Genomic DNA, 13,310 nt, shown 5'->3' on the forward strand with positions numbered 1-13,310 from the left:
AGCCCTTAACATTCCTAGGATATAGATGAGCCATAACAAAACAGTTTCACACTCACCAGCTACAGGATGTTGGACTCCGGCCACACTTAATGCACCTATGGAATTGTGGGAGAGAGAGGTATTGTCAGCAGACACAAATGTGGCATTGGTACAGGATAATATGCGCGTATATCAACATGTACAGTCAAACTGCAAATGAACTGCCCACATTGCTGACATTCTGACTGTGTACACACATGTGCATTACACCCCCCCATGCAGATTGACCTGACATCCATGTATAGGCATGCAGAAGCTGCCACTTTGACTGCTACAGCATTAAAGTAATGACCACAGGAGGCTTACCTGGACGCTGCTGTGCTGTATTTGTGTGCTATACTTAAAGCCTTCATGTAGGCCTTGGCCCTTTTCCTGGCCTGTGAGATGTACATTATTGAGTTGTGGGGACTACAGTATCGCAGAGGGTAGGCATAAATGTCCTTCTATTCTGATGTTTCAGTATTCATAACAGTAGGGAGTAGCTGCCTGCAGCTCCACCATCCGGCCAGTATACCAAAGTCTTTGTTCTGGAGGGTACGTGTGACTTCGGCTACGAGGGCCATAAACCAGCGTTGGGTATAGCGTTAGGTATAAAGGTAACATCTGCAAGTATCCTCCTCAGAATGTTTCTGCTGCAGTGATCATCGGACATCCATTTGCCAGTTATACCTTACTTCGCGTTTTATCAGATGACTACAGTTATGAGTATCGACACCAGATGACAGTTTGAACCATTCAGATAAGTGCCCGCTGGGGGGTTTTCATGCTTGTTTTGCTTGCTGTTTTAGACTTACATGTCAGCTAGGAAAGGGAAGTGTGCTTGTGGGAGACAGCTTCCTCACAAGGACATGCACAATAAGTGTGTTTTCTGTCTAGGCGAGACCCACGACCATATATCCTGTTCTATTTGTAAGTCGTTCGTCCCCAAAACACTTTGTAGCTGACTAATGGCTGTAAATCTTTACCTCGAGAATCAGAGACTCAGATGTTTGGCGTTAGGCATGGAGGGAGGAGTAGGCCCATCCGATAAACTGTCTCGGAAGAAGGCGAAGAAACTTAAGCCCGAATCACAGGCTGCACCTCAGGCATCCGAACCGGCTCTAGAGATGATACCAGACCCCGGAGTCCATTCAGACAATGGTCTCCCAAGCAGGCCTGGGAACCACAATGGAAGCCGGGGTGCAGGATACCAAAGGTACGTCTGCTGAGGTATTTCAGCCATCAGAGTCTGATGGCGGAGCTAGGACGTCTGTTTCTCCCTTGTCTACCACACCCTTGAAAAGGAAACAGAAGTCCAAATACTTTGAATCACCTCAGATGTCAGGCTGGGAATACTTTTTCCAAAGCCTCTATAAGGCCTTTCAGGCCTTACAATCCCAACTCCCACCTACTCTCACTCCTCAACCACTCCATGTGTCTGAGATGGAATATTCATCCTCTGAGGAATCCTTCTCTTATGGGACTCAGATTGAATCACCAAAGGAGTTCATTACTCCAGATGAAAAAGACTCTATTTCTGCAGACTCCCAGGGGAAGAATTTAGTTTTGGGGATACTGTCTCCCTCATGAGGAAACACTTCAAGTGTCAGGCCTCTGAGGTCTCAGATTCTAAGAAAAGATACTTTGACCTTCTGCAAATGGAGCAGCCTGCTCCCTCAGCTGTGACCCTTTACTACCTGCATTTCAAGATGTATTCTTGGCTGCTTCACAGTTTCCTGACTCCCAACCTCCAGCAGCTAAATGACCAGACAGATTTTATAGGGTCCCCCAGGACACCCAGTTTCAGTACAAGAACCATCCTGCTGACCCAGCTGTTTCTGCAGACAAGACCTCCAGACAGCTTCCTTCTTCTGCTCTTTATCCAACTGATAAAGACAGTAAATTTTTGGACAGGACAGGTAAAAAGGTCTACACATCTTCCACTCTGGCCATTAGGGCCCTGAACTATCAAACCCACGTGGCAAGGTTTGTTCTTGATACCATTTCTAAGGCCTCCAGCCTTCTTTCTGAGGTCCAGGACTCCCCCACCAAAGCACAATTAAACTCTCTCCTCTTCACACCATCAAAAGTGACCAGGCACTATAAAGTGCAGCTATGATGCTGTGGAAGCTGCTTCTGGATCAGTGCTGCATCATTACTCCTGGGTACAGCTACAACCCCTCCCCATGGATGTTCAGACCAAACTTCTGGATGCTCCATTAGACAATAAGGCACTTTTTGGACAAGCCTCTGCTGAGCTCCCCAAATCCCTCCAAGAGAAGGGAAAAGAGTTGAAAAATCTAAAACACCTTTTGGTGTGCCCCATTCCTAGATATCATAGAAACTACCCTCAAAAACCATTCTTTTTATGAAGGGAATCCTTTCCCTCAACACAACAATCCAAGGGACATATGCAGCAGAGAAAGACTTCTACCCCAAGACTGTCTTCAAGATCTTCTGCCACTCCCTTTTGGAGACAGCCTAACCATCCCAGGCCCCCTCCACTGTGACTCACCCACCCTGCATCTAGAAACTCCCCTGTCCCTCCATTTCACTCTTTCCCTTCCCTCCTGGTGGAAACGTACAAAAGAATGATGGGTCCTCTCCATCATCCAGAGAGTATATTACATGACTTGATGGATGCTCCCACCTTTTCAGGGCATTCCACAATCACTAAAAAAAAAAAAACAGATTCACCTATTCCCACCCATTATTCAATAACTCCTAAACCAAGGCACCATAGAACCAGTTCCTGTCCCTCAAAAGAACTCGGGGTTCTACTCCAGAATGTTCCTCGTTCCCAGGAAAGAGGGTCCCTGGAGACCTATGCTGGATCTTTCCTTTCTCAGTTTTTTCCTTCTTGTACCCAGCTTCAAAATTATAGCCTTACCCATTCTCCTCCTCTAATTCCCCCCAAGCCTTCATGGTGGCTCTAGATCTCCAGGATACCTACCTACGCATCCCCATTCATCCGGATTACAGAAAATTCCTCAGATTTTCTATAGGCTCGTGTCACTTTCAATTCACTGCTTTGCCCTTTGGTCTATCCACAGCCCTCAGAGTGTTCACCAAGTGTCTAGTCCCCTTCATTACCCATTGCAGGACACAGGCTATACAAATATATCCCTACCTAGATGACCTCCTTATCCTGCACCAAGACCAACAACTCCTACTCCTCCATTTGCAGCAGGTGTCGCACACCCTCTCTCTTCTAGGATTTACTATAAATGTAGAAAAATCTCACCTGACTCCTCCTCAGGACATGATTTTTCTGGGATGCAGACTACACACGGACTGCATGAAAGCCTTCATACCGGACCAAAAGATTCAGGAACTCTGTATTTCAACCAGATCCTTTCCCGAACCTTTCTGACAGCTCGGGAATTTCTGAAACTATTAGGCCACATGGCAACCCTTATACAAATGCCCTTGGCAAGACTGTACATGCACAAAATTCAATGGGTACTGAAAAATTTATGGAACCAACATTCCCAACCTTTGGCTATGCCATTCCCACTCCTCCCTTGCTTAAAGAGGGAGATCCAATGGTGGATATCTGGAGGACAGACCAACCCAGGGCTACACCTTCAGACCCCAGCTCCACTTCAATGCCTTTACACCGATGCTTCGGACCTAGGATATGGGGGCAGTGTTGCAAACAAATCAACAACACCTCTCAGTATAAGGCAAATGGTCCACTCTAAGAGTAAAAGACCACATCAACATCAAGGAAATGAGACCTTTGCTGTTAGCCCTAACATTCCAACCCTCTATCCTGCCAGAGACCTTAAAGGTAATTACAGACAACATGATAATTCTGTGGTACATACACAAACAAAGAGGGGCCAGGTCATACCCTCTATGCAGACTGGCCATTCAGATTTGGAATCTAGCAGACTCCATCAGAGTACACCTGTTGGCCATGTATATCCCCTCTCAACAGAATGTGATGGCAGACACACTCAGCAGAACCTAAGCCCCCACTCCGGAATGGATGCTACAGAGGTAGGTTTTCCTAGACCTGATACACAGGTGGGGTATTCCACAAGCAGACCTCTTTGTTTCTCCAGACAGCAGGCAGATGCCCAACTTCTGCACAAGGAAACCATACCCACAAGCGTGGAAAGTGGACGCATTCTCCTTTTCATGGGGGGGGGGGTGTTCCTGTATGCCTTCCCCCTTTCACTCTGATCCAGGAAGTCCTCCTGAAAATTCAGAGAGACAAACCAAAATTCCTGCTGGTGACCCCCTTTTGGCCAGTTGGTTTCCCCTCCTTTTTTCTCTAGCCAAGGGCAATTACCACAGGTTACCCCACTGGATAGACCTGCTCACACAGAACAAGGAGTCTCTGCTACACCCGCAGGTGAGCAATCTAAAACTGACCTTATGAGTGATAGAATCCTGATCCCTTACAGACACCTTTACTCAGAGGATGTACTTAATGTTCTACAGGAGGCCGGAAAACCCAGCACTAGGAGAAACTATGTGGCTAAATGGCTCAGATTCTCTAACTGGTGTCATAGGAACAAACAGGACTCCCTAACTAAATCTATCCATAGGGTCCTGTCCTACTTGTATGAGCTACTCCAAACAGGACTGAGATATTCCTCGATCAAAGTCCACTTGTCTGCCATCTCTGCCTGTCTGCTCATTTCACCTCCCCTGGCATCCAGACTGGAAGTCAGACTCCCACAGAAGCACATCCCTCCTTCGTAGGATCTAAACTTTGTATTTGAAAAGTTAACACTATGTCCTTTTGAACCAGCACATTCTGCTTCTCTGAAATTTGGTGCATTCAAAACAGTTCTGCTAGATGCCCTCACATCTGCATTAGGGTTTTGAAGATCCAAGCCCTGATGGCTACATCTCCCTACCTAGTCTTTCACAGGGACAGAGTGGTGCTCAGGACCAACCCCTCCTTCATGCCCAAGGTAGTTAATGAACTCTCATTGAATCAAACCGTTAACCTACCTGTCTTCTATCCCCATCCTCAAAATGCTTCAGAGAGGACCCTTCACTCTCTGGATGTGCACAGACAACTAAGATATTACCTAGACTAAACCAACGACATCAGGAAATCAGAACAGTTATTTGTTTCCTTCCATCCCAGGGCACTAGAGAAAGCTGCATCTAAGCAAACCATTGCCTCATGGATCTCCAAGTCCATCTCCTTCTGCTACTGCCACCATGAGAAAACCACATTCCACCGGAGCTGCTGCCTCCTCTTCTGCCTTTTTCAAAGGTATTGATTCCCCTTCTATTTTACAGGCAGCCACTTGGACCTCACTGCACACCTTCACCAAACACTACAAGCTGGACATGGCATCCCGTGCTAGAGCCGGTTTTGCCAGAACTATCCTACAGGGTCTGCTGGACCATGGAAACCCTTCCTCCTCCCGGGATCATACTTAAAGCTCTGGTACTCTCCCTACTGTTATGAATACTGTAACATCAGAATAGAAGGACATAGAATAGTTGTGTAAGACCTTACCATAACCATATATGTCTTTCTCTTCTATGTTGCAGTATTTAGTCCCACCCTCATACCCCCTATTTCCTGCTTCTGCTATAACAGGTATTTTATGAACACCTGGGGCCATCTTCTTCCCCAAGTATCTACCTACATAGCCTTATTACTGCCCTGGCTTGTAAGTTTAAGAGTCTCAGTTAGGACCCTCCTGAAAAACCTCAGGGGCACTAGTGTATGCAGCAGAAACTATGCTGAGGAGAGTACGTGCAGACGTCACCTTTATACCTAATGCTGGTTTATGGCCCTCGTAGCCGACGTCACACGTACCCTCCAGGACAAAGACTTTGGTATACTGGCCGGACAGTGGTGCTGCAGGCAGCTACCCCCTACTGTTATGAATAGTGCAACATAGAAGAGAAGGCCATCTATGGTTATGGTAAGGTCTTACACAACTGTTCTATCCTGTCCACTATCAGGATTTATGTGGTATGTCCACAATTTGGCATGCTATGTTTGGCCACTGTGAACTGACTTTCTGTTTATGTGGCAGTTTACTGTTTAACAATGGAGGTTGAGGTCTGTAAGGGGACAGACAGATGTGAGTGTCATACGTCATTTGCATCAGCAAATGCATGCTGCTGCAGTAGCTGCTGGTCTATCAGCTGTGTCTGTTTGTAGCGGAAGACTGTGACCCATGTCCCTGCCACTTGACCATTTCCTCCCACCCCTTTATGTATGGGTGTTATGTGGATCCCCTGCTCTTTGCGGTTGTGAGGTATGGTAGGCCTTTAGCAGGTAGCTGAACATACTGCAGCATATGTTGCAAGCTGCAGCTGCTGCATTCTGCCCAGGAGTCATACTGGGGATTGTGAACACATTGGGCGATAGCAAGCTGGATATGTCAGTGAGGGAACAGTGTCAGCTCTGTTGTCACAGCATAGCCAGGGTGAGGATACCCATAACAGTCTAGGTGAGGGATGTGCCTCAAGTACATATGTTATGTAATAGTGACATCCAGAGAGTGTTAGGCAACATTTAGGATGCCTATGCATATTTGTGAAGTGTGTCCCAACCTATAGACCTTTGACTTGCTAATATGAGTGCCAGTGACTGCAGTATTAGCAACCGGTTCTGCTTAAAATTGCAGGGCTCAGTCAGTTATTTATTGTATTGACAAGCATGTACTTGACATGCAACAGACTGGAATTGAAGCCAGGACTGTGGTTGGCAAAATGTAAAGCATGCTAGGAATGCAACAGATTGATTACTGAGTCAGTAGTATAGCAGGTGTATTTGCAAGACATATGTACATGCATATAGTCTGTTACACAGGATTGACATGCGCATGTGTGTTTGGATGGGTATGACGTGACACTGAACTGTCTGTCATGATTTTCTAATCTCAGTCTGTACTGACTTTCCAGTACTTCAGCACACAAAATAGCTTTTGTAACAACCATGCCAAAAGTAGGTGGAACAACTGTGGACATTATGCAACAGTCTGTGCAGTTGTCAGCTCTACCTGATATCCTAGGCCTCACATCCGTCAACATTTATTTGGCTGTGTACTGGTTTGGTGTCTGCATCACAGTCTCAAGTACGTTGTCATTTTTCCCATGATATGTACAAGCAGTGTGCTATGCTTCAGAGCTGAGTGGCCTAGTGGGCATAATGCACTATGCTATAGTTAACAAGGTCCTGGGTTTGAGACTTGGCAGGGGTGAATTTTTTGCTGATGTGCATCACTGATACCCAGGATATGTTTATGGAAACACTTGTTATTCTTCAGAGCTGAGTGGCCTAGTGGGCTAATGCATTATGCCCTAGTTGGCAGGGTCCTGGGTGTGAGACTTGGCAGGGGTAATCATTTTTGCTGATGTGCATAACAATGTCAGAAAGACAGAAGGTGATTAAAGGAGTTTTAAGCAGGTTTGTGTGATGTGCCACAATTCGGCACGCTATTTCCAAAAAAATGAAAAGAAAAAAGGGGCGATAGGAAAGTGGTGAAATGGGTGAAAGCAGGGGGAAAATGTGAAAGGTAGGTATGGATGTGCAGGACAGGTGTAAGAAAGAACCATAGCTCTCCATTTCCTGTACAGCAATAGCTGTGCAGGTTGTTGACAAGTTGGAATTTGGAGACTCATATCTCAGAAAGTGGGGTGCGGGTGACAAAACTGTGTTGATTAATTGCTGTAATTGATTGTGGGCAGTGTACATGGGTGCAAAATGGAGAGCTATGTATGGGGCGATATTTTTTTTTTTGACAGATGCCTTTTTTTTTTTTTTTTTTTTATTTAAGGAGAGAGTGGAATGTTGGGGAAGGGATATAGGTACATGTGGGGAGGTAATGTGGGTAGGAGAGGTTGCATTTGCAAACCGACAAGACAGCATACAGGGGCAGTGTATGACACATGAGGGGGGTAAACACCTTGCACGGGGAGGGTGTTGTGGAATTGGAGAATCATGTGCCCCCAGACGGCAGCGGTGAGACTGAGCTCCCCACCTGTGGACAGTCAATACTGCTCCCTCACTGCCTAGAAGGTGGCTGTGCTGGGGGCTGGGTGCCAGAGCCAGCCTGGGCATCCAGGTTGGCCAGTCTCCCTTCAGTCCAGTTCAGTCAATCATCAAACCCTTGCACGATCCTCCACACCATGCCTGGTAGGTGTCGCTGTGTGACAACTCCCTCTCCTTCGCCACTCCCGGGGGGAATAGCCCCATCCCCTGAAGTGGTCCCACCCATAGATGGTGCAGGACCAGCAGCGGGGGCAGCTCCAGATTGGGTCCCAGATGTGCTTGGACCCAGTGCCATAGCCGGTTAAGGTAGGATAGGTGGATACGTGGGAACCAGCCTACCCAGTCTAGCTATGGTGTTGAGGTTTTTTTCAAAGTGTATAGGTAAGTAATGAACAGAACATTTAAACAATAGTTATAACAGCATGACAGGTTGTTCCAATTAACCCAGTGATATAACATTGCATAGCATATGGAACAAAACAATAGGTGGTATAACAGTCAGTATTGTAACAGCATGCTAATAACAGTTACAGCAAAAGGTCAACAACTTGGATATAAAGTACTGTATGTTAGTATGCAACCATTGCAATATATAGCAATAAAAAAACACAAGGCCCAACATAACGTTTTGAGAACAACATATGTTAAAAGTAATTCATACCCGATGTATAACAATAATAAATTAAGATGCAGATAAGGGGTGCAGGGAGAGACATTCCATTACTACCAGTATATGCTATATTGTTCTACAGGTATGCCCTTACTTTATGTATAAAAGTGCCCTATAGCTTCTGTAGCACCTACATACCGCTCAGGCTATCCGCATTAGACAGTATGGGCCAAGCTGTAACACCAACAGGTATATAACTACAGGGGACTACATGTCAGGGGAACATACATGAGTACCAAGGTGTACTGTGAACTGATGTAGTGTGTGAAGACAGGTGAAGGGTGCCAGCCTAGCTAGCTAGAATTTTGTAGATAATTCTGTCATTTGTAAATATTAATGTAAAACACAGGCTAGTTCTCTTGAATGTGAAAAGACTGTATTGGATGTTGAACTGAAAAAAATATAACAACAGTGCACTCTGCTGTAAGAAAGCTGATAAGTCAAGCATTGTGAAATTCTTTGATCTAAAACTCAGAGCCGAGATTTCTAGAGGGAGGCATTCTGTCTATTATTTTGAGGCCAGAGCTAATGTCTAGAATTTACATGTATAATTTATTTTATTGCTCTGGCTTCCTGACCAGCTGCAAGATCAAAAGGGCTATTAACCTCTGAGTTTCTGTTAGCCTGGGAACCAGAAGGAAATTATGTAATCTGAAATGAAGAAATTATGTAATCTGAAATGAATCAGTGGTGCTGTGTTATCAATTTAAAGACAGAAAGAATGAGGGCATTTAGCATTTCTCTTCAGAACATCCAACATCACCAGACTGTCTTGCTGTATATAAAAGTTTATTTTAGAACTGTGTTTTCTCTTAGATATAGATAGGAAATAGGAAGATTAGATTAGTTTTTTTTCTGTATTGATGTCAGAACTTTTCTACTGTATTATTTACACATTTTTCTGTGATCTCTGAACTCTTGACTTGCACTGTGTAGTAAGAAGGATTGTCTTGTGTTAATTATTTATTATTAAATATTTTTAAACCTTTTAACTGTGGTTGTTTTGTGTAGAGATAATTTAAGCTCTATAGTACATTGCATGTATATGGTGATACTGTCCAAGTCACTCCAATAATCTTTCCTGTTCAGTCACACTTACCATTTGGGTAATAATTGGGCACCCATTGTTAAGGGCCTTTTTAGTAGCTGATATTAGTGGGTGGTGGCAGATGGTACTACCTTTTAGACTGGGCAGAAAGGGGGCACAGCTGGAGAATCTGTGCCAGCCTTCCCCAGGAGTGCATGTGTGTTTGTATATAAGCTAAAGTTAACTTTGAGTGTGTGTCTACCTGTTTGAGCCAATATTCATCTTCCCCTGGAGAGCACTCTGCTTTGGCTTGTAAGCAGCCCCCCCCCCCCCACACACACACACACACACACACACACACACACACACTCGTCTTCCACTTTCTCTCTTATTCCCTTCTGTTAGCAAATAGTATCCATAACTGATCAATACTGTGTGTTTGTTAATTTAAACTGAGACCACAGTAGCCTACTGATACAAGGTTATCCTGTTTTTCCACCTGGCAAATGGTTAAGAAATTACTTACAGTTTCAGAGCAGTCCTTGGTCAATTGTGATTGTTTCTTAAACACAAACTTGTCTTTGCTTTGGCTCATTAGCAGCAATACAAAGAACTGCCTGCTCACACCCTTGTTCTCCCCTCCCCCTTCCCTGTTTATTACCTTAAGACAATCCCAAAGTTAATAAATATTACCTGTGGCATGTACCATTTTTACAACTACAATCCACTCTGCTACAGGCCCATGAAGGAGCTCAGTGTCTCTCCAGTAAGTGTTTTACAACTGTAAATGCCTATTTATGTTGAATTGTGTTAGACATTTTACAACTATATATGTTTATGTTGAATTGCGTTAGACATCTAATATGGTTTATGCTTTATTATTGGAAGTTACTATGCCATGCTAGCATTTTGTCTGCAATATGCTAGTATGCTCTGCTTGCATAGCTGCACCTTGCTCACTAATGTTATTCATGTAATTGTGTTGTGTGTAGACAGCTCATACGGGTGTCTAAATTATTTCTATGTAATTGTGCTGTTACTGGTGGATAGAATCATATTAGACAACCTCGACAGAGTGCTGCTCGCTATATTTTTTATCTGTGACTTCATAACTGTCTTGAGGTTTTTCTAACAGATGTGTTTCCAATTGGCTCAGTATCTGCATATACTAGTTGTTGGTTCAAGACATTTTCCTGCATATACAGTAGCTATTTGCTCAGTTTGTTTTTTGTAATCTTTCTAATATATCTTTACCATCTCAAAGTGCTTACTCCTCTCTGTACTGTTTTTTTTCTAGACCTAACACCACTCTTAAGTATTCAACTGCAGTACCACCTTTATCATTCTTATAAGAAAAGCGCAGTCCAGGTCTGAACTGTCTGCAAACAGCTAAAGTTAACTTTGAGTATGTGTCTACCTGTTTGAGCCAATATTCATTTTCCCCTGGAGAGCACTCTGCTTTGGCTTGTAAGCAGCCCCCCCGCCCCACACACACATACACACACACACACTCATCTTCCACTTTTTCTCTTATTCCCTTCTGTTAGCAAATAGTATCCATAACTGATCAATACTGTGTGTTTGTTAATTTAAACTGAGACCACAGTAGCCTACTGATACAAGGTTATCCTGTTTTTCCACCTGGAAAATGGTTAAGAAATGACTTAAAGTTTCAGAACAGTCCTTGGTCAATTGTGATTGTTTCTTAAACACAAACTTTTCTTTGCTTTGGCTCATTAGCAGCAGTACAAAGAACTGCCTGCTCACACCCTTGTTCTCCCCTACCCCTTCCCTGTTTATTACCTTAAGACAATCCCAAAGTTAATAAATATTACCTGTGGCAGGCACCATTTTTACAACTACAACCACCCTTGTCAATATCATATGTTTATTTATTAGTTAACTCTGTTACCTGATTGTTTCCGGCCCCCTCATAAGAGCAACTAACAGGGTCTCTACCCGCTTCGCTCCCCACCTTGCCCCCTATTCCCTTCTGCCCCCAGTGGTCCCACCTTTATTACACTCACAAACCCCTCCCATCTTTCCAGTAGCCAACCACAGCACTAACCCAACACTACCTCTTCCATCTTCCCACTACTATCACACCTCCTCAACTAACATGTACAAGCATACCTTACCTATGCTCACAGCATGCACTCTCCTTGCATATCTTACATCCTACCAAAGCTCCATCATTCCCCCACTCAACCACTACCACTGTAACACCACCACTCATGTCTCACCCTCACTCAGCTCCCCTCCCATCAACTCAAGAAACATCCCTATGCACCCCCCACATATTCTACCAACTATATTACTCGAGCATAAAGCATCCCTACAACTTTACACAGTAACCCTCCCACCATACCTATTACCCAAAGAGCACAATCATAAAGTTTCCCTTATAAACAAACACATTCAAAAACTGAGAAAACTAATAACCTCATGCATAATCTAAACTAGCCCTAAGTGGAGATATCCACCCCAACCCTGGCCCTACCATCTCCAACCCCAATCCTCATAATCAGACTAGAAACCACAACTTCTCCCATATTACAGCCAATAGAAAGCCAAGTGACTTCCTTCTACTAAGCCTAAATATTAGAAGTATATCCAACAAAGTCCATGAACTCCATGCCACCATAGACTTGTACTCCCCAGATATAGTCATCCTGACAGAAACCTGGCTAAAACCTCACATTACCAGTGAGCAAATACTCCCCGCAGGTTATGGCATACTAAGAGTAGACCGGCTAAACAAGAAAGGAGGCGGTGTAGCTATAATATTTAAACAGCATATAAACATCCAGATCTTAAAATCATCAGCTCCACAAATAGGCAATGAAGAAATAATATATACCAACCTCAAAATAAACCAAAACAAAACCATTAGATGCTACTTCCCACCTGGCCAAAACATCCCTCCACTAGAAAACCTCCTCAGCTGGTCTACCCACCATCTCCCCCAAGAAGCTATCATTTTAGGTGATTTCAGTGTTGACTGGCAATCCTGTTCTGGCAACCATCCAACCCATCATGTAAACCTTCATGGCTTCACCCAACTAGTACAGTCGCCAACCAGGATAAATAAAAACTCCAGCAAGCACACTACCCTGGACTGGATACTAGTCAGTAAGAGCCCCCAGTCATATATAACAGGCTGCTTATCAGATAGCCTCAGTGATCACTCCCCAACATTCCTACTCAAAAAAAATACCTATACCAAGCTAAACCTGTCATCTACCGTCAAATACATAAAAAAACTAAACTTTAACCCACTCACATTCATCTCATCCCTCAAAGAATGTAACTGGCATCCTCTAAAGTACCTCAGCCTTTATGACGCAGTTGAATTTTTTAATACTACCTTCCTGAGCATCCTTAATTACCATGCCCCCATAAGTCTTTCCAGAATCAAAGCACAACCCTCCCCATGGCTACAGAAAACCACTAAGTCAAATGAAAAACAGGGATAAAGCCTGGGAGCACTGGCACAAAACCAAAACCCCCTCAACTAGACAGAAATTCCTATAACTATGCAATAGAGTCAAAAAGCTAATAAAACAGGACAAATTCCAATACTACCAATCTGCCCTAGACTCCTCTCAACA

Source organism: Protopterus annectens, chromosome 10.part0 (assembly GCF_019279795.1).
Source record: "Protopterus annectens isolate FY-2018-M chromosome 10.part0, PAN1.0, whole genome shotgun sequence".
Lineage (NCBI taxonomy): Eukaryota > Metazoa > Chordata > Ceratodontiformes > Protopteridae > Protopterus > Protopterus annectens.